Here is a 26873-nt window from a genome sequence, read left to right as displayed (position 1 = left end):
CGGCTAAAAGCCGCTCGGTTGTTATACCGGAGGAGCGGGAGGGGACATCCCCCCCTCCCGCCGCTGTTACCGGGCCTCCCGTGCGATCGGGAGGCCCGGTGTCCATTCGGGAATCTCCGGCGGCTGGGGGCGGGCTGGAACGAAGCTGTGAGTGGCTTCGTTCCAGCCTTCTAATTGTAAACGCGGAAGCGACGTCATGACGTCACTTCCCGTTTACTCGGCTGCCAATGGCGCCGAATTTAAAAAAGTATACAGTATTCAGAATCGCCGTTTTCGGCGATCTGAATACTTTGAAGTGTAAAGGAGGGATGGGGGGTCTTTTAGACCCCCCATCCCTCCATAAAGAGTACCTGTCACCACCTATTACTGTCACAAGGGATGTTTACATTGCTTGTGACAGCAATAAAAGTAAAAAAAAAAAAAAAAAAATTTTAAACACAATTTATAAAAGTACAAAAATAAATAAAATAAATAAATAAAAAAAAAAAATTTTTTTAAAGCGCCCCCGTCTCCGCGAGCTCGCGCAGCGAAGAAAACGCATACGGAAGTCGCGCCCGCATATGTAAACGGTGTTCAAACCACACATGTGAGGTATCGCCGTGATCGTCAGAGCAATAATTCTAGCCCTGGACCTCCTCTATAGCTCAAACCTGGTAACCGTAAAAAATGTTTAAAGCGTCGCCTATGGAAATTCATAGGTACCGTAGTTCGTCGCCATTCCACGAGTGCGTGCAATTATAAAGGGTGACATGTTTGGTATCTATTTACTCGGCGTAACATCATCTTTCACATTATACAAAAAAATTGGGGTAACTTTACTGTTTGGATTTTTTAAAATTCATGAAAGTGTCACTTTTCCAAAAATTTGCGTTTAAAACACCGCTGCACAAATACCGTGTGATAAAAAATATTGCAACAATCGCCATTTTATTCTCTAGACTCTCTTCTAAAAAAATATATATAATGTTTGGGGGTTCTAAGTAATTTTCTAGCAAAAAATACGGATTTTAACTTGTAAACACCAAATTTCAAAAATAGGCTTAGTCATGAAAGGGGTATAGAGAAGTCTAGATGGCTAATGACCAGATACAAGCATATGGGGGCATGGGCCTTCTGAATATACATTACATTACTTGACTAAGTACAAAATTGGTGGAGACCATCACCAGAAAAATTCTGGTCACTCATGGAAACATCATTCCTTCCAAGGCAACAACCTATTATTACTTCTAATCACTATTAAACTGGGCATTCCCATCCCAAATCGAAATACCCACTTAACTAAGCCATTCTAAAGGTCTGAACAAAGATATTATTTGTTCTCCTCACACAGACATTAAATCAGAAAAGTCCACTCCCAGTAGCTATCTTAAAACAATTCATCCCAGGCTCAAACTTACAGTCCTGGAAAATACTGGGTATCACTAGACTCTGAAGTCTGTTTGTACAACATTTCTTCAAAACATTTTAAAATACCTAGTACTGTACCTGGCATTGATTTTTTTCCAATATGCAAGAATAGATCACTTCCAACAAGAGAACTGCATACATATTAAAATGTTGTTAGATGCCTCTGCAAATCAATTTCCTAATATCCTCTCACTCTACATTGAAGTAATGACCCTATTTTATGACATTCTAAACCAGTGGTTCTCAACTCCAGTCCTTAGGACCCACTAACAGGCCAGATTTTAATTATTACCTTGGGGAGATGCAGACTAAAATACTGCAAACACTGAGCAGCAAATTATGTCACCTGTGATTTCAGTTATCTTGCAAACCTGGCCTGTTAGTGAGTCCTGAGGACTGGAGTTGAGAACCACTGTTCTAAACTATAACCACACCTTTATCAAAACTGTCAAAATACTTATATGGGAAATAGAACCAGGCAAACAGTTCTCTGAATCTGTGTGGAGGAGAGTGATTATTTTAACCTACAAAGGATATCATTCTGCTAATAATTGGGGGGCTTGTACAGAAAGTGATACAAACATGGTATATGACACCCTACCAGCTAATAAAATGTTGCTTTTCACAGTCCCCCCCCCCCCCCCCCCAATGTTAAAGATTCTGTGGTTCCACCAGATTACTGTTCCATATACTTTGGTATTGTAAAACATTGTTGTCCTAATGAATTATAATATTCTGTCTAATATGTAAACTTGACTTGATCCCAGTAGCAACACACCTGAACTCCATCTTCTAAGTCATACATAGCCGGACTTTTAGCTAACTCTTGCTTAATTAGTGGAAATTTGAGCCATAGGTGGCCTTGACAGCACCACCTGCCTCAACAAAATGTAAAAAGTGTCTGAGCTGAGTGGAAAATTGTCGACTGAATGGTGACTGTATCTGATCTGCACTGCCAGTAGGTGCTGTGGTTGACTCAGTACAATAGCCAGCAGTGCAGATTCATCCATCTTCAATGATTATTATGGAATCTAAAAGTGTATGGCCAACATTACATAGACAACGTTTCTTCTACATCTAAAAGGGTTAATTATTTACTTGTTACTGGCTGCTAAACTAAATATTACAAGGCTCTTGAAAAAAAGTGTATTTTCCAGGAGCACTGGATGTAATACTGTAAATGACCTATACCTGCAATGCTCTATGGAGAAGATAATAGCTTTAAAAAACAACCCTTACAAGAAAAGTCACTCGTTATGATCTATTTGGTTATGCAATCCATAATGGACAGTCTAAATCTTCCTGTTGTTGATATGTTTTCTTTTTCAGTTCTTCACCTTACTTCCCCTCCTACTCCACCACCACCAATTCCTTTCTGTACCTTTTTTCGGTACTTTCCCAGCCCAACCCCAAGATTAACACCACTTACACATATCTGTGATAATACCACTCTGTCCAACATGCAAGATGATATGTAACTTTTCTTCACCTGACTTATGGAATTCTGGTTGTTAAATGCACACTGTCTACCTTTTGTTAACATTGTACAATCCATGTGAAATGAATATACTGTAACTTTGTAACATTTTCTTATAAAGTGTTAATAAAGAATAATTAAACAATAAAAAAATGCTAGTTGCCTGGCAGTCACACTAATCCATTGGCTTTAATTCATGTATGTATCTGTACACACACACACACACGCTTTAGTATATGAAAAGAGACATAGAGAAGAAAAAGTAAGAGAAATATAACAAATCTCATTATAGTCATATAGTTGTAGAGACTTCTTAAAATGCTCTACACATACATATCTTGAATACAACTAAAATAACACTTTGTAAAAGTGCACTGGACTCTTCTGGTGATAATACCATTCTCTACTAAATCTAACATCCTACTGACTTTCCCTGCTGTGCTTTTATATTTTACAAATCTGTTTTATGTGACATCCATCATAATGATTGAAACAGAATGTGAAAGAATGTCTTTTGCAGTAAATCATGCTATGAGGATAAAACACAAACAACGGTATTTTACATAAACTGGTTAAAAGCTGAATTTTATTGAATAAGAATAATTCTTATTTCATGGATTTACTGAAATATACTAGCATTAATGTTTTCTAAAAAAAGGAGGATATGTCATTCATTGCACAGTTCAGTTAGAAATTGCCTAGTATACTTACATGTACATGAACTGTGAATGAATGTAAGGTTAAATTTCAGTTATTTATTCCCAATGCCCATTTTTACAGTTCAAGGTCTACATCCACAGGTATGTGCATATGCAGTTCATTGACTATTTAATAGCTTCTTTGCACCTTTTTTTTACTTACACTTGTAAACAATTTGAATGAATACTGAGGCCAATCTCCTGTGCTTTTTGCTTGTTCCTCTGGTTAAGCCTAGCCACTGGAAAAGCCTGCCTTGCCACTAAGCCTCTGCCCAAATCACTTAGAAACATGCAAGGTATCATCTTCTTAGGGCCTACCAACAGACTTAATAGGCTCAATTCACAAGAACAAGGGTATTTATTTAAAAAAAGTGAGATACAGTATATTTAGGAAAACCCAGATAGTGTAATATATCTTGTAAAAAGTTTATTTCCATAAAAACACACAGTAAAAAGGTAACACTCACATTTATTTGTAGTGAAGCAAGTAAAAACTCCACGAATGCTGATCTCGTCACCAGCTTCACTTCCGGTTGCACCTGTCAGCCAATCCCAATGCGTATCATCACGGGTCCTGTGACTTCATCAGGGAATAAAAGCTAACAAGTGAGGTGTCCTTAAATAGGCTAGTAGTGACAGATTAGGACTGTGGCCATTTTGTTGGGGACCGCATGGCAAACAAAGGTGGTAGCCATTTTCTAGTAGTCTTCCGGTTTACTCAATAAAGTCATCCATTTTGCTGGAGCTGAAGCAGCGGCCATTTTCCCCAGAGCTAGCCATAATAGTGAACCATGCAAAAGTAATGTCAGATAATGTCTAATAAACAAATACAAGTGTCCCCAAAATGGGAATAAAATACAGAATTACATAAAAATGATATATTAAAAACCAATATATATTTTAAAAAAAAAAGTGAAAAAGGTGCTAATTGTCACAGAAACCAGCTGAACTTCCCTACATCCCTAAATTTCAAAATTGAAAAGCAAGATTCCTCTGAATGGGACTTTGAAAAAGGGTAGGTGGCTAATGAGGTATGAAACGAGTATTAAAAAATATGAATCATTTAATATTATTACTATTATTATACACGATTTATTTAGCGCCAACAGTTTACACAGCGCTTTACAATGTATAGGGGGGGCAACACAATTACAGTACATTTCAATACAAAAGGTACAGGAAGGCCCTGCTCGTAGAGCTTACATTCTAAAGGGAGGGGGTGGTGGTACAAAAGGTTTAAAAAGGTACAAAAGGTACAAAAGGTTTAATAAGGTTGTTTAAAATGGTGAGCACATACAAAAATATATAAACAAAGAACAATCTTGCAATGATACTCTGGAGGTTAGTAAACAGACAAGACAACAAGATTGTACAAACAAAAAAACACAATTGATCTGTTGAACTAAAGGTGAGTACAATAGAAGTACCCGATGCGTTTCAACATTTGCAAAGGTTGCTTTCTCTTTGTAAGGAGATTCCATAATACATTACATTTCATTATTGATTAATTGTTGATTTCACTCTGTTCATGATATGTTCAGGGTTTTGCTTATTTGCTTTATAATAATCAGAAAAATATCTGAGTATATTTTAGTGAAGGACAGACTGTCTTATGATTTACTGAAATATCTCACCCTGTCTGTCTTTTCCTCTTTTAATGTCTCCATCTGAGGAAACATCTGCCTGTGGTTTTATCTCTGTACACTGTTGTTGGGCATAACAGCTAACATTAGTTTTTTTAGGGAAGCAGTGGTTGAACACCTCATAGCCCAGCAGACAGTGACAGAGAATAAGGAATGTTTTGACCTATTAACTTGAACTAAAGGGGTCAACATTTTAATATTTAAGATCACAAGATGAAGACATTACCAAAATCACAAGATTAAGAAATTACCGAATAATATGCTAATGAACATTTATGTGTATCATTTTGATTGGCCCCCAAATTGGGGCAGAGTCTTGTAAAGACAGCATAAAACAGCGAATCCTGTAATAAAGAATTGTAATCATTTCAGCATACCTAGTGTGTGTATGTGTTATTGATTAACCGCCGGCGAGGACCTCCACTGAGCCATCTCCAAGAGCCTAGGCCACAAAGAGAAGACGAAGCACCTAACAGTTTTGGTACCAGGAAGTGGTGGGGTGTTTTGAACAGGTAAGTCATTTTTAACTCCTTTTTACCTATTTTTGGTAACTGGTGTTGATGCTTACCTTGTTCAAATAACCTTGTATATCCACCCACTTACATAACTGTGCCTTCGCAACGGGCTAGGCTGGCCCCTTGGAGGGTTAAAGAAGGGCTCGCAGGTTTTTTGGTTTTTTATAGTCTGACTAGGTTGGTCTGACTGCTGTGTTGAGTAGATATATGTGTGTTTAAAACTCGGGAAGTATAGAATACGCCCGTAGTATAAGGAGTGGCTAAGTGGACGCCCAATTTTTGGGGAAAATATTGAAAAGTGCACTTATTATACTTATTATAACATGTTCATATAATGTAACTTTATTTTGCCACTGTATATATAAGATTTTGCTTGTTTTTTCTTTTAGGTACCACCGTAAGTATTTAGAGTGTATAGAGAATTAGAGAATTAGAGATAAGTGTATGATATATGTGTATGACAACTGAATGTAAAGTACTGTATTGATTTAGAGGATTTTTTTTTGTTAAAGTATTACACATATATGCACTAAATGAACCACATAGGGCAAGAACCTGACTGTAGTGAGATAGCGCCCGCCTGCCCACATTGCACCTTTGGTTTACTGTTCCTTAGTGTTGACAGGACGTGGATCCTGCTCACCACTAGACCAACCGGGTTCTCATACCGACTTGGTGCAAGGGGAGTATATCCTACCACAAGGAGGGGTTTCCTATACCGAGTACTGAGGGTTAACCTTCATAGCTATATCAGCCCCACAGCGATAACAGACGAGGGGACTTATTCCCAAGTCAGGGAACAGATTATAGCACAAACAGGTTGCTTTCATCTCTGTCCCTGTACTAGACACACACTACCAAGGTTATTAGATGGGGAATTCTGCAGCAACCCAGACCATGGCCAATCCATCTCCCTATGAGTATGTTAAAAACACACTACCGGGGCCACAGGTAGAACCGTTTTGGACACAGGTCAGAGAGAGGTGCCAACAGCTGGGGATACATGACCCAGGGCCAGTGGGACCCTGTTCTGAGGACGAGTGGAAGGAAGTGAGCAAGGTGTGTCAGGTGCACAAGCACTCTTATCCACCTGGGAAATGGGAAGACACCCAATACATGAAAGATTGTTACAAAATATGGAATAAATGCTTAGCCAAGTATAAAACAAAGTATGTAACTAAAGCCCCCACACCAAAACCTGTAAACTCACCCGCCCTATCACCCGAAGCACCCCCCCCTTATGTGATGGTTAAGAAGAGAGGATTAGGAGGTTGGATCCGAAGGAAAGGGAACTAGAAGAGAAGTTAAAAGAGTTTAAGAAGAGAAAGGAGGAATTAGAGGAGAAAATGTCTAGGAGGGAGGAAGAGCTAGAACATTACAAAAGAGAGCTAGATAAGAGGGAAGGTGAGATGAGAGAGTATTCTGCGATAACTAAGGAAGAAAGGGATGGAATGTCCCTGGAAAAGGGAGAAGAGGAAGGAGTCAGGAAGTTAAGCCCCAAGGAAAAGGAATGGGAGGAGAAACAGAAAGAATTTAATAAAAGACAGCAGGAAGAGGAAGAAAGGATACGAAGGAAAAGTTCTATGAATTTTGTACCCGGGTATATGGTCTGTGGAAAGCAGTAGATAACGCCAACCCCCAGTTGTTCACCACCACCATTATGGCTGGTGGAGATACGAAGGTGACACAGTTGCTTAAATTCACTAATCCAAAGTGGGCAGAACAACCCCCAGATGAATTTATGAAGGATGCTAGGTTACGAGAAACATCAGGGGTATTTGAGCAGAAGGGTGGCATTTTTCCCTCCCTGACACCAACCCAGACTCTGCCAACTGGTGGGACTCCGCCCACCCACATAATGACAATGCAACCTTATCCACCAATGCAATCTTATCCCCCAAATCAGGGTTACCCACCAGACCAGGGGTGCTTTAACTGTGGGGAACTGGGGCACTGGAAGTCCCAATGTCCCTACAGAATTAGAACAAACGCCCAAAGAGGAAGGGGTAGGAATCTTAACACCGGCCCCCGTCGCCTTCAGGATATCAGGTATCCTCACCCACCACAACCCCAACCACCCCAACCACAACCCCTATACCAGCCTCAGCCTAACAGGCCACCCCCACGCATTCCGATGCAGTGGCCATCCGCTCGGCGGACGCCACAATAGGGATGCCAAGAGTACGTCCCGTCCCTCAGCCTTGTGTGTTACAATCCATCATGGAAAAGTCTTCCGCAGGTACTATTGCGGGTAGACAATCACCTGATATGTCTATTGTTGGATTCAGGGGCTACATTCAGTAGTTTGAATGATGCCATATATGACACACCGCACTGCACTGAGGGAAACTCTATTGGTATAAATGGGACATCAATTACCCACCCCATCACTCCACCATTGCCCGTGGCTACTCCAGAAGGGCAGGAACTGTGTACCCAGAGTTTTGCTGTCCTTGTGGATTGTCCAGTATCTTTAATGGGGAGGGACCTACTCTCAAAACTGAATATCACCATTAAATTTGATAGAGGGGGCTCCCTCACTGCCAGCTCACCGTTCTGTGATTTACATGCTCCAAAGAGACACACTTTCAGGGGACTCTTTGCATCATTGCCACCCACTCTAGAAACACATGCTATATGGGCAGACAACAAAGGGAGTGTGGGTTTTATTAACTGTACACCTTACACACCACAAATGCGTCCAGACGCTGAAGTACAATATCACAAGCAGTACCCCCTGCCACTTGAAAAAATTGAAGGCATCACACCATTAATCAATGATTACATAGCAAAAGGGATTCTGAAACACATTATAAGCCCCTGGAATACACCAATCTACCCTGTGAAAAAGGCAAATGGGGAGTGGAGGCTTGTACAGGACCTAAGGGCCGTGAACAAGCAGGTTATACCTCTGCCACCTTTGGTGGCAGATATTTCTTTCATTTTTTTGAAAATACCTGCTGATTCCCTTTGCTACACAGTAGTAGACCTGGCGAATGCATTTTTTAGCATCCCGATCGATGATGGGGTATTGCCCATGTTTTCATTCTCATGGGGGAGGGGAAAGCAGTTGACCTGGTCAAGATTACCTCAGGGGTATGTGGACAGTCCAGCAGCCTTCTCCATGGTCCTTAATGAGACAATTAAGTCATGGACTGCTGAGCGCGGGTCGGTACTAATACAGTATGTGGACGACTTGCTCCTGTGCAGTCGATCTGCTGAAGATTGTGCGGTCGATTCCACATCTCTGTTACATCACCTGGCCAGGTCTGGCCACCTAGCATCGCGGAAGAAGATACAATGGTGTCAAAGTCAGGTAGAATACCTGGGATGCATTCTGAAGGAGGGAACCAGGCTGGTATCCCCCAAACGTGCCGCAGCCCTGCAGGCTCTCAGTCCTCCAAGAGACAAAGCAACTTTGCTCTCATTCTTGGGCGCAATCGTATATTGCCGCCAATGGATCCCAGATTGTTCATATTATGATGGCATTCTGAGGGAGGCTACCTTGTCCACCGCCCCAAAGACAGTAGATTGGACAACAGAAAGGCTCTGTGCTTTTCAGGCCTTGTTAAAAAGTCTGACTCAGGCCCCCGCCCTGGGATTGATAGAATATGGCAAGCCCTTTCAATTATACTGTGTGGTATCGGGAAATTCTTTTGCTGCGGTTTTGACACAGCAACATGGAACCGGGTACCGACCAGTCTCCTATCTCTCAAAAAAGTTGCCTACCCAAGTACAAGGGATGCCATCTTGTCTACAAAACCTTGCTGCTTGTGCTATGGCAGTTCAAGAGGCTAACAAATCAGTATTAGGCCATGAATTGACTCTCTACACTACTCATTCAGTAACTCACCTCCTGCAAAACATGAACACGCAGCATATGACAGCACAAAGGCTTAGTGGGTATGAGATCACACTTCTGAATACTGATAACCTCACTCTCAAACACGCACCACCAAGTAATCCCACTGTCCGTCTTTTACATTCTTTGCTCAGGCTGCCGCGAGACCCTGATCAGAAGCACAATTGTGTTGAACAGGTTGCAGCAATAACCAGCCCTCGCCCAGATCTCACTGACATTCCCCTACCAGGGGTACAGGACGTCTTCATAGACGGCAGTTGTACTCGCCCCTCTGATGCAACATTCCTGACAGGGTACGCCATTGTCCAACTCCCTGATGTGGTGTTGGAAGCAAAAGCCTTACCACCCTCCTCAGCACAGGTAGCAGAACTGGAGGCGCTCACAAGAGCTTGCATACTTTTCTCTGATGAGGAGGTAAACATCTACACAGATAGTAGGTACGCTTTTGGTGTCACGCACGACTATGGCGTAATATGGGCGAATAGAGGATTTAAAACCGCTGACAACAAGCCAATCGCTAACTCTACACAAATTAAAGCACTCCTGCAAGCGATTCTTCTCCCAAAGAGGATAGCGGTCATCAAAGTAAAGGCACATTCATCAGATAACAGCAGAATTTCCAAAGGAAACGCGCTGGCAGACAGAGAAGCGAAAAAAGCCGCTGCCCTATACATTGGTCAGCCAGCCCCCACAACAATGTTCTTCAAAGAACATTTTACATCACCCAACTTCAAAACCGTTGTGGCACAAATACAGGGATTAGCTACAGAAGAGGATGTTTCTTTTTGGGTCAAGGATGGCTTGACCAAGGACCAAGAAGGTCTTTGGTCAAAAGAGGGGAAGATATTGGGCATACCAGAATCAAGCAGTGTTCTCATACTTTCCTATCTCCATGGTCCAGGACATATAGGTACCACCGCCCTAACAAACATATACACAAAGTCTTTCTGTACGAACAACTTAAGTAAACAGGCAAAACTCCTCACCAGCAGTTGTCTGACCTGTGCACAAAACAATGTCCAAGGGAAAAATCATGGATTACATGGCCACCTGCCCCCACCCCTGGGTCCCCTAACAGATTTGCAAATAGACTTCACACACATGCCCAAACAAAAAGGCAATTTGAAATACCTTTGCGTGATCGTATGCAAATGGTCAGGTTGGGTTGAAGGTATTCCATGTACAGGTGAGACTGCTAAAATTGCTGCCAAATGCATACTGAACCATTGGGTTTGTAGGTTCGGAATACCAACGGCCATATGGTCAGACAGAGGGCCTGCCTTCAGCTCCTCTGTTACACAGACTTTAGCTAAGCTACTAGGCTTACAGTGGAAACTGCACATCCCTTACCACCCACAAAGTGCAGGAGTAGTGGAAAGAATGAATAGGAACATTAAGGACAAGTTAAAAAAGGCCACGGGGGGCACCATGAAAGGATGGTTGGATTACCTTCCTTCTGTCCTATTTCAGATCAGAACAACACCACATGCTAGAACAAAACTCTCGCCCTTTGAGATTTTGATGGGAGTTCCTGCAAACATAGAGCTGCCCCTCTTAGATCAAAACACTGACATTAACATCTATTCTCAACAGGAAATGTACGTGAAAAATCTGGTAAGTATGCTACAGGATATGAACGAACAAGTCTCTGTCACCTTTTCTCCTCTTTCAACAGAACCTACTCATCCCTTCATCCCAGGAGACAAAGTACTGGTGAAACAACTGGCACACAAAAAGAAGGTTGGACCCATTTTCTCTGGACCTTGGAAAATAGAGAAGGTTTCCAGAACTGCTGTACTGACCGATCTAGGAAACACCTGGATCCACGCCAGCCGGTTAAAGAAGTGTCCACAGCAACCCCAGACCCCTGACCCTCCTCCAGCACCCCAAGACTCCTCTGACCAGGAACAGCGACCAGATTTGAAGGACATTCAAGAAGGCATAAAACAAATCTCTCGGACCGACGAGACGAATCCCCCACCAACAGGAAGAAACAAGAAACAGAACTTTGTACACAGTACCTGACAAAATGATTTCTACCTTTGTGTCAGGAAAAACATTATGCTTCTGGACATGTCTGATTCTGATAGTATTCATACCTACTTGGTAGAATGACCATTTCGATGATATCGAATGGTCAAAGGGAGGATTGTAAGGAGATTCCATAATACATTACATTTCATTATTGATTAATTGTTGATTTCACTCTGTTCATGATATGTTCAGGGTTTTGCTTATTTGCTTTATAATAATCAGAAAAATATCTGAGTATATTTTAGTGAAGGACAGACTGTCTTATGATTTACTGAAATATCTCACCCTGTCTGTCTTTTCCTCTTTTAATGTCTCCATCTGAGGAAACATCTGCCTGTGGTTTTATCTCTGTACACTGTTGTTGGGCATAACAGCTAACATTAGTTTTTTTAGGGAAGCAGTGGTTGAACACCTCATAGCCCAGCAGACAGTGACAGAGAATAAGGAATGTTTTGACCTATTAACTTGAACTAAAGGGGTCAACATTTTAATATTTAAGATCACAAGATGAAGACATTACCAAAATCACAAGATTAAGAAATTACCGAATAATATGCTAATGAACATTTATGTGTATCATTTTGATTGGCCCCCAAATTGGGGCAGAGTCTTGTAAAGACAGCATAAAACAGCGAATCCTGTAATAAAGAATTGTAATCATTTCAGCATACCTAGTGTGTGTATGTGTTATTGATTAACCGCCGGCGAGGACCTCCACTGAGCCATCTCCAAGAGCCTAGGCCACAAAGAGAAGACGAAGCACCTAACACTCTTCATCAGGGGTTAATGCGATTTATCGCAGAACGTGAATACGTTGTACAGTCTGTATAGCTGTTTGATTTATCACGTAAAAGCTGTGGCTTTTAGATCAAATCGGCCCTCTGGTCAGTGGGATAGATCCACACATCATCCAAAAACACGGAAGATCCCAAAGCAGGATGGAGGAATGGTCCCTCACAAAGGACACCCGGTATGGCCCTCTGGAATAATACCCTCTTGCCAGAAAGGAGCCAAAGTGAGGGCAGAGAGAGAGAGATATCTAGGAACAGAGGCCTGCCAAGACCATCGAAACACCAGGATACACCAGGCGGTTTGCAGGGACCAAGAAAGGGTCAAACAAAGTGGCCAGCAGTCTGGTTTATGTATGGATGGAATAAGGCAGATCCACACTCGATCCAACCCAGCAACAACATCGTGTTTTGTTTTGTACATGTTCCTTGATACGTACTCTGAGGGGTCTTTTGGTGCATCCAAAGTATTGTAAGCCGCAACTACATTCTAAATCATAAACTGCCCCCTCAGTATTACAACATATGAAGTCATTAATCTCATATGTCATACCTGTACTAGTTAAATTGAAGCTAGATGTTTTTGCCTTGGGAAGTTTGGTTTGTGAGCATGCAAAGCATCTCTTGCAGGGAAAGGAACCTTTTCCAGTGAAAAACTTAAAAGCTTTTTCCGGTGGTTCCACTACATTTCTTCCCACTCTTTCTTTAATAGTAAGTGCCCTTCTATAAATTAATTTAGGCTTCATAGGTAATACACATTGAAGATATTTATCTGCTTGTAGTATGTGCCAATGTCTCTTCACGATCTTCTCTATCTTATGATGCTGAATCTTATAATCGAGGATAATAGGGACTAGATCAGGTTGCTGTTCTACTGATCTCTTATCACTAATTAATTTTGTCCTATCCATGTCAGCCACTTCCATTATTTTTTCTTCTATATGTTCCCTTTTGTAGCCTTTATCAACAATTCTATGTCCAATTTTATATGCTTGAAGGGTATAATCCCCTAAATTGGTGGAGTTTCTCCTTAAATGCATAAATTGTCCCTTCGGAATATTGAAGAGCCAATTCTTGTGGTGACAGCTCTCCATTGGGAGGTAGCTGTTCCTATCCACATTCTTGAAGTGGGCTTTGGTAGTTAATTCTTGGTCCTTATGTGTGATTACGAGGTCTAAGAAGGTTATGGAGGTTTCACTCATTTCCAAGGATAGTGTAATATTCCTATTAATAATATTTAATCTCTGTATAAACTCATCTAATCGGTTTTGATCTCCCTTCCACAAGATAAAAATGTCATCAATATATCTTTTATATACCGTAAGTTCTCTCGGTGAATCCATGAACACTGACTCTTCCTCCCATTGCGCAATAAAACTATCGTGCTATGTTGGGTCCAAATTTAGCTCCCATTGCTACTCCAGTGTTCTGATGGTAATATTTCTAATCATACTAGAAATAACTATTCCGTAGACAGAAGTCCAAGCATTTACCGTATATACTCGAGTATAAGCCGAGTTTTTCAGAACATTTTTTGTGCTGAAAGTGCCCCTCTCGGCTTATACTTGAGTCACTGCTATCTGTTTACCTCATCAGCCTGTCATGCAGTCAGATGGCGGCCACTCCAGTGTACAAAAGCCACGCCTCCTCCTCCTCATCCTCGTCTGTGATAGGAGAACACTCAGTGTTCCCAACAGTGAGTCAGTGTTCAGTGTTCCGCCTATCATGGACGTCCTCTCATCCTCATCCCATGGATGAGGATGAGAAGATGTCCGTGATAGGCTGAACACTGACTGCTGGGAGTGCTCCGCCTATCACAGACGAGGATGAGAAGGAGGTGCAGCTTTTGTACACTGGAATGGCCGCCGTCAGACTGCATGACACGCTGATCAGGTATGCAGATCGGCACAGGAAGGCTGCAATGGACACAGAGAGGTTGCAGATCGGTACAGGAAGGCTACAATGGACACAGAGAGGTTGCAGATCAGCACAGGTAGGCTGCAATGGACATAGTGAGGTAGGCAGATCTGCACAGGGAGGCTGCAATGGACACAGCGAGGCATGCAGTGGACACAGTGAGGTATGCAATGGACACAGTGAGGTATGCAATGGACACAATGAGATATGCAATGGACACAAGGAGGCATGCAATGGACACAGTGAGGTATACAATGGACACAGGGAGGCGTGCAATGGACACAGGGGAGGTATGCAATGGACACAGTGAGGCATGCAGCTGCAGATGGGCATTGTTGACCCTCTTTTCCACTTACAGTAGCTGCTGCATTTCTCATCCTTAGCTTATACTCGAGTCAATACATTTTCCCAGCTTTTTGTGGTAAATTAGGTGCCATCGGCTTATACTCTGGATGGCTTATACTCGAGTATATACGGTAATAAGAAATTTCCTTTGAACACAAGGTAACTTAGTATATGTTCTAAGTCACCATTTGGTGGCTTCACATGTCTGGTGATGCTGGATGATGGTATAGAGTGAGGAGACGTCAGCCGTAGCCAAAATCCAAGGTCCGGCTTCAGTGGCAAACTCCTCATGCAATTGAAGCATTTGCTTAGTATCCCTCAGATAAGCCTTATGTCCCGTACACACGGTCGGATTTTCCGATGGACAATGTCCGATCGGAGCGTGTTGTCGGAAATTCCGACCGTGTGTGGGCGCCATCGGACATTTTCCATCGGATTTTCCGACACACAAAGTTGGACAGCAGGAGATAAAATTTTCCGACAACAAAATCCGATCGCGTCAATTCCGACCGTGTGTGGCCTGTTCCGACGCACAAAGTGCCACGCATGCTCAGAAGAAATTCGGGACAGGTCGTTCTGGTAAACGTAACGTTCGGAATGGATACAGCACTTTCGTCACGCTGCAATGTTCAAAATGGTTTAATACAGCGCACTCTCTTCTTCTTTATAATGTGACAAGAATTAAGTAGTTTTGCTGCTCGTATTCACACACACTTCTCACAAACTTATTTCGTTACTATTTATCGGGATTTTCTCAATATATTTTGATTTCTCACATCTGACAACAAAATTTTTTGTTTTTTTTGGACTTTAATGTAGATTCTTTTTTTGTGTTTCTCTTTTTTATTTTTTTTTTTTTTGGTGATTTTGATTTGTATTCCCGAAAATGTTTGTGTGTGTTTTTGGTGACAAGTTCCCACAACACCATTGATATGTTGTTCTATTTAATCTGTAGGAGATTGTTTGGTGTTGTTGTCCCTTGTTAATTTCACATTGTACTTTAGAAATGTACCTGAATCGTCACCAACAAACTGTCCTTTTTGGATGAAAACACACACAGGAGAGTATAATTTACCCAAAAAAATTTTAGTAAGGGCTCACAACTAAACAAAGAGGGAGACAACGCTGGAGAAACTGCAGAAGTGGGCGAAGCCTTGGACCCCTGGGGCAGACATCAACTATTTAAAAGCAAAATTGGTGGCCTGAGGAGTCCATATCATAAGGGAGGGCAGTCTGGTCCAGAAGTCCCAGAGATCCGGAAAGCAGCAGATGACATCTGTGTCCCCAGGCTGTAGTCATACAAGAGACTGCATCTTCTGTCAGACCAGACTGAACCCAGGGTCATCACTCTTTGGTCTTCCTTCCACGCTTCCTTACAGGCTTTGACTGTGGTGGTGGAGTTGTGGCAGCAGGAGGAGGAGGAGGAGGAGGATCGTCCCTCTCAATGACATCCGTCTTGTGTGTCAGTTCCCCACTCTCCCCCTTACGAAGGACTTTATAAATCAGGTCCTCAGAGATCTTGCGTTGACCCTCCTGCATGCCCTGCAATTTTGTGGCAGCCATGCAGGCAAAGGCCTCTTCAGGACTGGGGAAGGCTCTGAGGGATGCAGAAGCCTCCTGGATCAGCCTGTACGCTGAATCCTGCAGGGACTCGGAGTGGCCTTCCTGGCTCGTTTATATGGCAGGCGGAGGGGAGGGACCTGAGACTCAGTCAGGCTGCGACTTGTCCCAGGCTTCTCTTAGCTGCCACTTAGCTCCGCCTCTTCCTGGCTGCCACTAATCCCCGCCTCCTCCTGGCTGACACTAATAATCCCCGCCTCCTCCTGACTGCCACATTCCACAGCCTCCTCCTGGCTGAGGTCTTCCTGTGTATGAAAAAGGGACATAGTTTTAGTTTTTTATTCATCAATCACACACAATTTTCACCTCCTGACTGCTGCAAATTGAATGTTAACAAATATAACAGACTATCCTTCTGAGCCCAGCAGTTTTCATTCTTTTCCCAATTTTGGGTGCCCACTACTGTCTATTGATATGTAAAACACTTTCAATCAGCAATTAGTGATCAATAATAACATCTAGTAAACATAATTTCTTTATTGCCCAGAAATCTGTTGAAGAATGCTATACCTGACTCCAGCTGGGCTCCTCCACTTCTTCCTGGCTGGAAGGCCCAGGTTGGACATCGGAAGCCTCAGCTGGGGTGGAAGGAAGAGTGGAAGGAAGAGTGGAGAGGGATTCCCTGACTTCAGTGTGGTCTGACAGAAATCGTAGTCTCTCATAGTACCACAGCCTGGGGACATAAACGTCATCTGCTGCAGCTCCAGACCTCTGGGAATCTGTGACCTTCTTGCGCTCCCTAAGATAAGTGCTCCTCAGGCCACCAATTTTAGCTTTCAAATAAGGGATGGTTGCTGTGGGGACCACCGGCTTCACCAACTCCAGCAGTTTCTCCAGCGCTGCCTGCCTCTTCAGTTTGTGATTATAGTGGGGGGGGTCTCACTTGCCACAGACAGGGCAGCTCCCTGTACTTGTCTATGAACAGGGGCAGGAAATTGTGGTCGTTGAACCCATCCATTTTCTCTGTAAGACACAACACAAGACAAAGCCTAATGTCAGGCCAAACTTCCCTAATCTTGTTACAATATAGGCTTCCATTTCGAAGCAGTATAGGCCCAAGTTTAGATCCTACCTTCGTTAGCACTATCGGCGTCTCCGATGCTCCTTCCTCCGCTCACAGATCGTACGTAAGACGCGCGCGTTACGATTTATACACACTGCGCATGCGTATAACTCCGCCCGCCCCTGACGTTCTTTCTAGTCTATTCCCCATCCCTTTTCGTTCGGCGCAGTGGGGGAAGAGCACATGGCAGATAGACAGCAGGATCTTGCTAATTGTAGCAACGAGGAGGAGGAGGAGGAGGAAAGGCTGGAGCCTGAAACGTCCCGATCCAGAAGGAGATTAAAGAACTCAAATATGTCCTTTGGGGAGATGTTGGAGATGGTGGACATCCTGAAGAAGGCCGACTATGATGGAAAGTATGGGCCTTACCCCAACCCCAATGTCCGAAAGGCCAAGATCATGGCGAAAGTGGTCAGGAGTCTGCACCGGAAATTCGGGGTACGACGATCGAAAGATCAGCTCAGGAAGCGGTGGTCGGACCTGAAATTACGAGAACACGAGCAGTACAGAAAGATCCGGAGAGTGCTGCAAAAAAGTAAGTAGTTGTGCTGTGTTCCTATTCTTTATGTTTATTACGTTCGTGCTGCTCCATGTGCTTTTAGGAACTGTTGTACAGTTTAAAATGGCAACTTTCATGTTCATGGGCACATTATTCGTTCGGATCACACATTGTTATTTCGGACGATAAAATACCATTGTTTAGGCCATATGCAATTGGCCACCATTTTGACGCCCTATACTTGTCTTCAAAGAATTGGGTTGTGTAGATGGCTTTGTTACTAGAATGAAATGCAAACTAGATTGTGTGTAAGGAGAGGACACTCAGCAGCTGTTTTCACATCTGGACACTGGAGCACTAGTGTGGGACAAAAGAACACCATTTTTATTAGGGGGGCCACACAGGTGCTCCAGTGTATACTATAGGGGGGGCTACATCTGTGAAGCTTTTACCAAACAGGTAAAGTATTGCAGCTTGACAAAGGGCACTAAAAAAGCTACATCTTGGAACTCTGCTAAAATAGACAATTGTACCCCACTTCCAAGCAATGTTTCATCTTTATAGTTCTGACATTAAATATCTGTGTGCTAATTATACCATTTTTGTTTTACATAGGGGAGAAAAGACTCGGAGGACACCCCTCATCCGAGGAGACCAGAGCCCCCCCCCCCCTCTGGAAGAAGGGGAAATCCCCCCAACACAATTTTGGGGTTCCTCTCTTTTTAGGTGATCGTGAGGTTGTGGATGAAGATCCTTTCACATCCGAAAGTGCCCAGATCGTGATCGGGGAGATCATGGGGTGTAATTTACAATTGGAAAACATCAAGCAAAACATCAATGATGTTATTCCAAAATATAAAAACATCATTGATGTTTTGGGGCGAGTTTAAAACCCCTCCAAATCACTTTCTTCTTTTGTGTGCTACAATGTGCTAAATGTTTTTGTGATTTTTCCGAAAGCCAAATTTGGAGGATGCACACAGTGTGTCAACATGTGCTATCTGCCATCACGGGAGATCAATGGACGCGTTTTGGGGGGTGCAACCCCTTCCTCAATAATAAAGTAGCGGTGAGGAAGGGCTTTCTCCTCCCAAAACACATCCCTTGATCCCCCCTGATGGCAGATAGCACATGTTGACATTGGGAAATTTGTGTGCATCTTCCAAATTTGGCTTTTCCAGGGGTGATTTCCCCCCATCTGAACGCAATATCAAACACAGTTCCTAAATACTCATGTCTGATATTGCCTTCCAGTTCTACCAAATGTGAACTTTGTAAGATCAAAAGATTCGTGTCTTTCTTGTGGGTTTTACACAGGCCTGTTTTCTATAAAATGGACATTTTGATTTTGGATAATGACACCACAAAAATTGTTATACAACAAACATGTTGGTTTGTCAGAAAAACCTTGGGTAAATGCACATGTGATTGTGCAGGTATTAAAAAGATTGTTCATCAAGAATGTGTGGATTATTGTCTCACGCTACAACACTTTTGGGGTGATGTAATTGTTGTTTTATGAGAAAATGGGGGTTATTTCCTAAGGGCAAATCCACTTTGCACTACAAGTGCAGTTTCAGTGCAGTTGCAAGTGCACTTGTTGTGAAAAGTGTCTTTGCATTTAGTAAATAACAGCCAACAGTGCTTTGTATAAGGTTACACAATCAGAACATTTTCTGCACTCCACACATTTCTGTCAGGGTCAGCTCAAACAAACACAAGCAGTAAATGTCCACAAAGAAGAGCCTGGGGGGAGATGCCTGTCGAGAATTTGAGGTCCTGCAGACTTCTCCCTGTGGCCAAATACCGCAAGGTAGCGACCAACCTCTGCTCTGGAGTGATGGCTTGCCTCATGCAGGTATCCTGCCTGCTAATATAAGGGGACAGCAAAGCCAACAAACGGTAAAACACGGGGTCCGTCATCCTGAGAAAGTTCCTGAAATCATCAGGATTATTCTCACGGATCTCACGGAGCAAAGGCATATGACAGAACTGGTCACGTTGGAGCAACCAATTCTTGGTCCATGAACTCCTCCCCACCCTGTTCATGGACTGGACTTGTGTCACGGTCAGGACCCCAACACCAAGCCCCCGCACAGCACGAACTGTACGAGGAGTACGCATACGAAACATGGCTAGAAAATGGTCGGCTGCTCAGAACGAAGTAACAGAACGCACTGAAGAACAGCAAGGCCTGTGAAGAGCGACCTGAAAAACAGTAACAAGCAGGCAAGATCACACAGAAAACTCTGATACGAACTGACTGCACGCACTGAAGAGCAGATACAAACCCACAAGCACAAACTGAACAGCAGAAAACGATCTGAAAGCCACGAATCTGAAAAAGCGCGAATCGTCTCTCACCAAACTTTTACTAACACGTGATTAGCAATAGAAGCCCAAAGGGTGCCGCGCTTGGTTCTGAACCGGCCTTTTCTAGTCTTGTCGTACGTGGTCTACGTGACAGCGTGGTTGTCGATCGGAAATTCCGACAACTTTGTGCGACCGTGTGTAAGCAAAACAAGTTTGAGCCAACATCCGTCGGAAAAAATCCTAGGATTTTGTTGTCGAAATGTCCGAACAAAGTCCGACCGTGTTTACGGGGCATTAGTGTTCTGAACTGCTGGTTGTAAATACCTATCTATATACTGCCCCATACAGTCTAAGATCGAATCTATGCCATTTCCTTGTCAAAAAGGTTTTTATTAGTTGAGCATAAAAGTTTAGTACAATTAGGTACAATAAGTACTAATAATATAATATGACAGAAATGATAAATGGTACAACTCATTGGCTTATTAATTCATTACAACCAGGTAATCAATACAATATCTTCCATTTAACATTTGGTTACTGTCTGACCAAGGGAATGAAGGAGATTTTATATTAAAATAAATTGTCTTATTTGTTGGACCAGAGCTTTGGAGATATTGTTTTATTAAATCATTACATAAGTAAAATATAGTAAAATGAGTTTAAGATGTAAGAAAGAGGAAAGAATAGTAGGAAAGATAGAAATAGAAGAGAAAGAGTCCACAGGATTGATCCAGGTAACATGGCATGATTTTGTTGATATTATGAATGTTATATTATTATAATAATGGGGTGAAGAGTTTCCTTAGCTACCACGGTTTAAGAATTGAATTATCAAATATTGGCAATAAATGATACTTAATCCAAGGGTTCCAAGTTTTTTCAAATATAGGAATTTGGTCTCTTTCTATTGCCAGCATTTTGGCATGTGACATGAAAGTGTTTAATCTGTGTTTGGTCTTGGGTATTTCCAAGTTGGCAGACCTCCATGCCTTTGCAATCGTCTGTTTTGCAGCAGTGAGGAGTTGAGTAAAGAGTTTAAATTGATTATGTGTGAGACAATCTGGTTTTAAGTTGAGTAAGGCTATGACAGGATCTGGTTGCAATTTTAGTTCAAACATTCTGGAGGCAATTTCAAATATTTTTCCCCAAAACGTTTGTACCGTCGGACAGGACCACCATATATGCATATGAGTGCCTGGATCTGAACAGCCCCGAAAGCACTGAGCTGCTTGGGTTGGCGCAAATTTGCGCCAACCTGGAGGGTACAAGGTACCAACGAGTTAGAACCTTATAGTTAGCTTCTACCGCCAGAATGTTTGGTGAAGAAGATTTAGTTGCAGTCCAGATTTTAGACCAATCAGCCATATCCAACGATTTTTCCAAGTCCTCCTCCCATTTCCAGGCATAAGGTGGTTTTTTGAGGCCAGGATTCGTTGAAATTTGTGAATATATGGAAGAAATCATCCCTCTTGAGTGAGGGTCTTTTAGGCATACTGATTCAAAATTAGTGATTTGGGACATGGAGGTATTTGTGCTTACCAAAGGTGAATAGAAATTTTTAATTTGAAGGTATTTTATTTTATTTATTTATTTTATTTCAGGTACTTATATAGCGCCATCAATTTACGCAGCGCTTTACATATACATTATACATTCACATCAGTCCCTACACCCTCAAGGAGCTTACAATCTAAGGTCCCTAACTCACATTCATACATACTAGGGCCAATTTAGACAGGATCCAATTAACCTACCAGCATGTCTTTGGAGTGTGGGAGGAAACCGGAGTACCCGGAGGAAACCTACGCAGACACAGGGGGAGCATGCAAACTCCAGGCAGGTAGTGTCGTGGTTGGGATTCGAACCAGTGACCCTTCTTACTGCTAGGCGAGAGTGCTAACCACTACACCACTGTGCCGCCCACATGGGGTATCTAAATAGTTCGGAGTATGGTAGCTTATAGGTATTGCAGAGGGTAGGAAAGGTGAGGAAGGATGTGGAAGAAATCAGTTTATTTAGCCAAGTAATGTCTAAAGAGGTCCAGGCTTTGAATGATTTAGGGGAGACCCATGCTGGATAAAAAGCAGGGTTTTTGAGGAAGGATAAAAGAGGGTTATGAGGAGATTGTAATTGGTGTTTACCTTTGAGCTTTTCCCATAAAGATAGAAAGTATTTGGTGATAGGATTACGTAGATTCTTCTGATCTTTGGAGTGGAGCCATAATAGATTTGAAATAGAAAATGGGTCGCATTCTGAAGCTTCTATTATTACCCATAAGGGTATGTCTTGTGTTGCAAGGTATTTAGAGAGACTGGCAATGTGTGCTGCTCTGTAATAGTTTGCAAAGTTTGGAAAGCCAAGGCCTCCCTTGAGTTTTGGCAGGTGTAATGTGTGTAAAGATATGCGGGGTTTGATGGAGCCCCAGATAAAAGTTGTTGATCTTTTTTGTATTATTCTTAAATAGTGAGGAGGGATTGAGATTGGCAAAACTCGAAGTAAAGCAGTTTTGGCAGAATTGTCATTCTTACTGCATTAATTTTGCCTATCCATGATAATGGAAGATGTGCCCATTGCTGTAGGAATTTTGTAATCTGTTTCAGGATTGGGGGGTAGTTTGCTGAGAAGAGGTCAAAGGTGAGAGGCTGTTAAGTGAATTCCTAGATAGGGAATTGACCTTTCAGCCCAAATAAATAGAAGTGCATGTTTTACCGAGTCCAATTCCACTTTGGAGAGAGATATATGCAGGGCTATGGATTTTTTAGGATTTATTGAGAGACCTGAAATCATCGCGAAATTATTGAGAATGGGCAGAAGATTGTGTCCAGAAATTTGTGAAGATGACAGAAATAGTAAAATGTCATCTGCAAATAAACATAATTTGTGTTGAGATCCAGCGGTTTCTATACCAGTGATAGTCGGGTCTGATCGAATTTGTTGAGCTAAAGGTTCTATTAGAAGGGCAAATAAGAGAGGGGAAAGTGGACTGGCGTGTTCTCTTCTCTATATTAAAAGAATTAGATTTGTAACCCGCATATTTGATATATGCTTTGGGTTTGTTGTAAAGTGCTTCAATCCATGTCAAAAAGTGGGGTCCAAAACCCCATTTTTGTAATGTGTAGCGTAAATAAGGCCATGATACAGAATCAAAGGCCTTTTTTTAGATTGAGTGAAATGAAACAAGAAGGAATATGGCGTGCTTTAGCTATTTGCTCTAATAAAACTGCTCAACGTACATTGTCGCCAGCTTGGCATGTTGGCATGAAGCCTACTTGGTCCCTGTGGATTAGATTGCCTATGATCTTGTTTAGTCTTTTTGCTAAAATTTTTGCTAGAATTTTAATATCTAGATTCAAAAGGGATATTGGATGGTAATTTGTGCAAGAGGTGTCATCAGTGAGAGGTTTGGGGATCATGCAAACTATGGCAGTTAGTGATTCTTGTCTAAACGATTTTCCCTCTAGTAACGCATTAAAAGCATCAGCTAACATAGGTGATAGGGTATCTATGAAAGTTCTATAATATAAGGCAGAGTAACCATCCGGGCCTGGTCTCTTATTTATCTTTAGTTCTTTAATGGTATTAGAGACATCTTCTGGAGAGATGCTTTCTTCTAGTAGAGTCTTTTGATTTAGGGAAAGCTCTGGTAATTTTATTCTAGAAAAGAAAGCATCTGCTGAGTTTGAGTCAAAATTGTTAGAAGATGAATATAATGAGGTTAAGTGGGAGTGGAATTTCTGGACAATTTTGATAGGGCTACTTGTGTATATGTCTTTCGCTAATTTTAAGCGAATTGGTTTAAAGGGTTTGTTTATTGAGTTAAGTGTACGTGCTAAGTAAGTACCTGGTTTATTGGATTTCATAAAATAGTTGTATTTAGAGCTTTTAAAAGATTTTTAGACTGACTCAGTTAAAAATAAGTCAAATGCAGTACGGGTTTTATCTAATTGAGATTTTGTTAAGGGGCGATGGATTGTCTTGATGGGCTATAAAAGGCATTATTAAACTCAGATTCTAATTTACGAGCAAGGGTTTTTCGTTCACGTTTGAATAAAGTAAATTGTTTCTGAATTATATTACGTAACACAGGTTTATGTGCTTCCCAAAGTGTTAATGTAGTTATTTCTGGGCTGGTATTAAATGATATATATTCTTTTAGGGCTTGTTCGATGATTTGACGGTGGTTTGAGTGTTTGAGCATAATATCTGGGAGATACCATGTGGGGTCATGGCCTTTGGGTATAGTAGAATTAATTGAAGTGAGTACTGCGTTATGGTCAGACCATGGGATAGGAATTATGTCAGCTGTAAGTATTTCTGGAATCATGCCAATTGTTAGGAATACATGATCAATCCGTGTTGAAGTTTGATGGGGATGAGAGTAATATGTGTATCTACGTTTTGTGGGATTACACTCTCTCCATGTGTCTACTAAGTTATATTTAGATAACAATTGGGAAAAAGACATTTTGAATGTTTTATTGGATGGAGTGTAAGGGGATTTATCCAGAAATAGAAGGAGGACCTGATTGGAGTCTCCACACAAAATAACTGTTCCTATTTTATGATCATTCACAACTTGTAGTAAGTGTGATAAGAACGGGTTTGTTTTTTGTTAGGCACATAGTATGAGATGACAGTAACTGGTTTATCCATTATTTGTCCTGTAAGAATTATGTAGTGTCCTTCTGGGTCATTAATTTGAGATTGGAGAATAAATGGAGTAGAACAATGAAAGGCTTTGAGGGTACCTCTTTGTTTAGAGGTAGCCGAGGCTGTAAAAATTTGTGGATAAAAATGGAACATAAATTTAGGAGTAGATTTTTTTGTGAAGTGTGTTTGTGGTAAACAAACTATGTGAGCCTTTCGGGCATTAAATGTACGAAAAGCCTTGGTTCGTTTCTGGGGTATATTAATTCCCTGAACATTCAGGGATAGAATGTTTAGTGGTGCCATGGTAACCAAATGGAGAAGTGAAACTTCCCAAATAGCGTGTTGTTCCGGTTAAATGGGTCAATCCACGTGGACTTGAAGAGTGAGAAGAGGAGGAAAATATAAATAAATGCTGAGGTGAGAAAGAAAACAGAGGCGGTTAAAGAATATATTATATAAGATATTATAAAGAAATGTACAGAGACTTCCCGTGAGAAGGGATAGAGATCACCCTCAGGGAAAAAAGTGCAACCGTCAGACTTCCACATATTGTAAGTGGAAGAATGAGGGAGGCAGAATAGGGCACACTGATCTCCCGTACCTGGGAGAAGAGCCTTCCAATGAGAACATGACCAAGATGTTCCTAACAATACACCACACAATCTAGGATAAATTTTGGAAACGGGATCCAACAAAATTAAGGAAGGGAAAACCGGGGAAGTGGGAAATTTGAGAATGTTACTAAGCATTTTCAAGATCCCATGGTAAAGTGTGTATCAGGCTGTAATAATGAAGAAGGGACTAGAGGATAGAATAGGATTAATGGGTCCCTAAACTAGTAATAAGGGTAAAACAATAGGTCAACCTGAAGGGTTTGGAGTGAAAAACTCCTATGATATTAACAGCATATTACTAAACTAAAGATTGAGAACTATAATAAGTAAATCAATTAAATCTTGTGGTCAGACTAAAAATTAGAAATACTTTTAGACCATCTGTAAGTATCTTTTGAGGAGGATTAAAGTATTTTAAAATTTTCTACATTATATGTGCAATGGTCTATATTCTAATTTTAGGATCTAATTTTAGAGCAAAACAAAACAAAAAACAAAAAAAATAAATAACTATCTTTAAATGTATTTTTATCTTCAGCTGTGACTAAAAAGACAAATGAGAATTATAAATCATGCGGTAATTAAATAAAGGAAAATGTAAAATAGAGTTTTTATTTTAGTAGATTACTAGTTTCAAGGCAAGAGTGCACAGTGCATCTGTGATGAAAGCTATTATCAGGATGAAGAATCAACAGTAAGCTCTGCTTAAATTACTTCCTTCAGTCCATAGAATCATCTCTTTCCTGAGGGGGAGATGCAAAGCGACCTCTCTTATGAGATAGATGGTTTCCATTTCTCAAGGTGGATTGAGAGGAGTTGCCTGCGGATGATAAGGATGGTGATCTTCTACGTGTTGAAGTAATATGTGGTGAGGAATCCATTAGGTGCAAGTCTATGAGCGTTTGTTGAAGTTCTTCATTAGATCTACAGATATATTTTGTTCCATTGTAAGCAAAGCGTACAGAGAATGGGAAGCCCCATTGATAAATGATGCTCTGACGTTGCAATTCCATGAGGAGGGGTTTCATTGCTCGCCTTTTTGATATAGTGACCTGGGATAAATCAGCGAATAGTTGGTAGTTGTTACCTTGAAAATTTAGGTCTTTTTTAGCCCTGGCTGATAAGAGTTGTTCCTTTGTGCGATAATAGTGAAATTTCACTATTATATCACGTGGCGGACCATCCAATTTTTTTGCTGTAAGGGCTCGGTGTATTCTGTCAAACTCCAATCTTTCAATTGGGATATCTGGTTGCAGTTCATGACATAGAGCCGTTATGGTGGATTGTAGGTCAATTATCGATTCAGGAATTCCCTGATGCGTAGATTGGACCTTCTGGCTCTATTCTCCTGGTCTTCCAATTTAGTTTGGAGCATTAGGTTTTCCTCTCTGAGATTTTCCATAGTAGTGTTATATTCTTGTG

The sequence above is a fragment of the Aquarana catesbeiana genome, linkage group LG05 (assembly GCF_042186555.1).
Source record: "Aquarana catesbeiana isolate 2022-GZ linkage group LG05, ASM4218655v1, whole genome shotgun sequence".
Taxonomy (NCBI): Eukaryota; Metazoa; Chordata; class Amphibia; order Anura; family Ranidae; genus Aquarana; species Aquarana catesbeiana.
This window is presented reverse-complemented; position numbering follows the sequence as displayed.